This window comes from Octopus bimaculoides, chromosome 13, assembly GCF_001194135.2.
Source record: "Octopus bimaculoides isolate UCB-OBI-ISO-001 chromosome 13, ASM119413v2, whole genome shotgun sequence".
Taxonomy (NCBI): domain Eukaryota; kingdom Metazoa; phylum Mollusca; class Cephalopoda; order Octopoda; family Octopodidae; genus Octopus; species Octopus bimaculoides.
In genome coordinates this window covers 37,016,799-37,021,555 of record NC_068993.1, presented here as the reverse complement: position 1 = coordinate 37,021,555, position 4,757 = coordinate 37,016,799, and the positions used below count along the sequence as shown (strand labels likewise).

General features: G+C 38.4%; 1 long non-coding RNA gene across 1 annotated transcript in view; it reads right to left on the bottom strand.

Moving 5' to 3' along the window:
- Positions 1 to 4,496, bottom strand: part of LOC128249291 (uncharacterized) — a 14,039-nt gene extending 9,543 nt beyond the window's left edge. The window contains exon 1 of the long non-coding RNA XR_008265388.1: positions 1,449 to 4,496. This is a non-coding gene — a long non-coding RNA (uncharacterized LOC128249291). The remainder of the gene's footprint in view (positions 1 to 1,448) is intronic.
- Positions 4,497 to 4,757: the final 261 nt, after the last annotated feature.

Genomic DNA, 4,757 nt, shown 5'->3' with positions numbered 1-4,757 from the left:
TAATAATAATAATAATAATAATAATAATAATAATAATAATAATAATAATAATAATAATAATAATAATACAAAAAGCGAAAATCTCCACTACACCACATTGACTTCGTTGTTTTAGTTGTTCTTTTTTATTTTTGTTTTTGCTCTACTTTTAATGTTTGTTGTTTGTTTTGTTTTGATTTTTGTTTTGTTTTTTTCTTCTTAATATTTTAAATTATTGCTTGATTTGAAATTTTACACAGATATTTTATTTTATTATTATTATTATTATTATTATTATTATTATTTTTTAGTGGGTGGAACGAAATGGTTTTGAACCATTTCATCTTTTTTAATCTATTTAACAGTTACTGAAAACGGAACTTACCGATTACAGACACTAAAAGTGGTATTACAGATTTTTCTCTTCTTTTATTATTTTATTTGTGTTTGTCGTATTTTTGTCTTATTTCATATTTTATCCTTCAATTACAATTCAATTGAATTATTGTCGTATTGGTTTTGTTTCGTTTTTGGTTTGTTTTCCGAGGGTTTTTTCCTCATAATTACAAAGAGTTGTTTTAACATCATCACCATCATCATCATCACCATCATCATCATCACCACCATCATCACTATCATCACCACACTCATCGTCGTTATCATCATCATCATCATCAACATTTTAAGATGTTGCTGTGATGTTATCGTCATTATTATTATTATTATTATTATTATTATTATTATTATTATTATTAGCGCCGAACAAAGTGACAATCGGTAATTGAATGGCGGCATATTACGTTCTAGTTTCGAATCATGCCAAGAGACAACTTTATCTTTCATCCTTTCGGGGTCGATAAAATAAAGTACCAGTCAAGTACCGGGAGTGATGTAATCGACTACTCCCCTCCCCTAAAATTGCAGTCATTGCGCCAAAATTTGAAACAATTATTGCGTACAAATACCGCCGAAGGTCAACTTTGCGTTTCATCTTTCCGGGGTCGATGAGATATAGTACCCGTCAAGTACTGGGGTCAATGACTCGAGTATCCTCCCCCCTTAACAAATTGCTGTCCTAATCTAAGCACAACCGAAAAACCTAGACAAGATCCCTGGGTAAATAGACCCAAACTGCACCCAGCCACATTTGATGGAGGCGTGCAAAAAGTTAAGTTTCCACATATGTGGTAGCACCAACCACCTGTTGTGGTGTTCTGTCCACAACAGAAGCTGAGGCGACGTGAACCTACATTTCCCAATACCATAAATACAAAAATAACAGCAGCATCAATAAAAACAACAGTAATAACGACAACAATAACAACGGCAACAACAGTAACAACGATAACTGCTAGTACCACACACGTGTCGATAAACAGGAGAGAAGTTTCGACAACTTGGAAGGTAAGGAAATATCTCCCTCTCCTTTAAAAAATACATCAACTTAAATAACATCCAAATACACGAACCAAGCTTTTCTCTCATCCCCACCACTCCAACGTCTTTGAATCCACGTCAAATGATGAAGAGGAGGAGAACAGGTTTACTTTCGATCTCGTCTTCTATGGTTAGATCGCTTCAGCGCACACATTTGTTTGCAGGTCAAATGTAATGACCACTTAATGGAATTGTTTCAACACGCTCCCCACCACTACCACCATCAAAAGTGTTCTCTCTCATCGTTTGTTTGTTTTTTATGCTTTTGCTCTTGCACCATTGCTTCAGAAGGTAGAGATATTGAGGAATATCCTGTTTCAACTTGGACAGGGTAAAGCTGTGTCGACATACACGGCGAGGTCACCGGAACGGCGTTGGACACCACAGAAATCAAAATAGTCGTCACCAAACAGATGGAAGACGGGAAAGAGAGACAGGAATGCTCATCATCCCGAACAACTCGATGAACTTGCAACTGGGCCCCTTGAGAGCATAGTCTCGTATCTTAAGAGACTGAAGGTACTGTTAAGATGCTCGGATTCCGATTTTCAAGTGGGAAGGAGGTTACGAGAAGAGTAATCAAGTCTTATTTGAAGATAGGCTTAAAGGAACATGACCTTGAGAAATTGAGAAGGAGAGGCGAATCGCCCCCATTAATTGATATTGATTGATCGTCTTGTGTTGCCCCAGTTTTCATGTGGCCAAACTGGAGCATCTGATTTTCCGCTTCTTGGAGAAAAGACGCGTTCCACTGGTAAGAATCTCCGTCTCTTGTCTCTGCATCATCAACTACAGTATATTAAGTTCCCCTCAGCACCCTCTACTCTTTTGATTCGATATGTTTTAGCAGATGAGGTGCAGACAAGCATTAAGGCTGAGGGTACAGCATAGGCACAGCTTCCTGGATAGTGAAGCTGTAGTCGTAGTTTTTCAGATAGTATTCCTGAGATTAGTGAAGACCAAAGCTAAATGTGAGATATGTGGAATGTTGTAAGCTGTTCACAGTTTTCTACCAGTTGAGCAATGCGGTGTTTATTTCAGATCACCGTATTCTAAGTTCAAATCCCACAGAAGTCGCCTTTGCTTTTCATCCTGTTAGGGTCAATAAAATAAAGGAATAATGTGGAAGAGAGAAGTGGTGGGATTGCTTGAGTATAGGTGAGATCCTTCCTAGCGTTTGTTCCGGCTTTGTACGTTCTGAGTTCTTGGCTGCGGACTTAATCACTGGTTTTAATACCAGTACCTGGTTTTGGAGTATCTTTAACGGAATTCACTCTGTAGCAAACATTTGGCCCAGTATGAAAATAACTTCTTCCTTTTCTTCCTCTTTCTTGGAGAGCTTAATATATAAAGACATAATATAAAGAGATGAGCACTGTTCTTAAGCGCCGAAAGGAGCGGAAGAAAAATACGATAAGGCTCTGTAGCTTTATTTTTATGATTCAAAATCATGGTTTATGGCACATTTGATTTTCTCAAAGCATGCCCAATCAAAATTTAAAATTTTTTAACGTAACACGCTAACAGCTAACAAAGTTTGAGCGCTAGCAATTAGCTGGTCTTTATTATTGTTTTTATTTTGTTTTATTTGGGGGCGGTTTCTGGAAAATGAACTCCCAGTGCAAATTGTAAAAGTGAGTGTGAAACATCACAGCAACCAATTTCTCTTCTCGCTTTGGTTCAATGGCGCTAATCAAGTGTAGTACAAATGGTTGTTGTTGATTATCAAGGAGGTCTGAGTATGAGGGTATTCTGAAAATACCTCACGGAGTAATGACCGTAATCTGCATAGTTACGGGCTGCCCTTTGGCAAAGCATAGCACCCGTTCAGCCACCCTGTTAGGGATATGGCGAAGTCATGGGACTGCAGCATGACAGATTGTGAAGAGGTAACGAAAGAGATCAACTGAGCCAACGGTACTTTTTACATTGATTCTGAGCGGAGGAATCCTTGAACATCAACGGTCAGGATCACCAAGCTCTATCAAGAGAGTAACTGCAGCGCATCCATAGCAGTGGCATCCAAGGTTGTGTAATCAGCTAATGAAAGATTCACTATGTATCAATCTCCCAATTCACATTCATAATAATAGAATTAGATGGTGACAGAGAGTCATGGGGATCCGCGAAAACAGCGGAAAACTAATCAAGAAAGTAAATCGTTTATCATATATCAATTTTGTGTTACCGAAAACTGTGTCTTTAGATTTACCTATGCTACATATCCTACAACAATGATTGTTAACCTTCCCTTTACTCCAACCCTTCTTTAGATGGAGTTAGACTTTGTAGCGTAAACATAGAGGTTTGAGGACTTTGTTGAGGACTACTTCTTTTTATTCCAAAATATGAATAAGATGTTGCGAGAAAATGGAGGATACATGAGATACGTTGAAAGTGAGAGACATCGACTCTACCAACAAGCTGGTACAGAAATTAATACAAATATAATTCCATCAAAGCCTCCAAGGTTCATGCGCTGATATTAAAACCGGAGAAGAATTAAGTCCAAACTTATATATTTATGAATGACTTTAAAACGAGAAGGGGCAGTGACTAAATGGTTACGGAATTGGGCTTAGACTCGTTAGGCCGTTAGTTCGATTCCAAGAGCGGCTGATACGATGTGTCTTTAAGCAAAACACTTCATTCATGTTCCTTCAGTTCCTCGAAGAAATGGGTACTTGTCGAGTGCTTGTGCACTCCTCTCTACCTCCAGCTGTCACACTTTGGATGTTACGCTGGAAAGAGCTGACAGAGTGTCTATGTCTACTCGTGACTACACAGGCACCTAAAGCAATTAGTGAAAGCATGGTACATGCTACCAAGTTATTCTCGATTACTAGTAACGGCCATAGTTTTTCTTTTAACTTAAAAATGAATTTGGTGTACAGCGTTGAGTAAATAAGGTTCCTGGCCCCCTAGCCTATGACATTCGATATCAAAATACCCTACTGTATCGATTGCAAGTCATCACCTGACATTTTCGGTGGCAAGGTTAAATATCACACGTCTTTCTCCATTTGACCTCTTTATCTTTCTGAGTTAACAGCTTGTTTGCATCTATAAGCGGTGCTGCTGTGACGTCACAACGTCAAACTGTTACGTCATAACATAAAACGATGTCGTCATAGTTAGTGACACAAGTTCGAAATCGCAGTTTATTCTCTTTTCCTCCCTTGAGCACTCTTTCTCCCTCTCTCTCTCTCTCTCTCTCTCTCTCTCTCTCTCTCTCTCTCTCTGGCCTTTCTATTTAGTTGCTAACGCTCACATATGGTTGATCACCTGGGAAAACTCTTCAATCAAATGTTTCTTCATGTATGCCTTTGCATATATATATA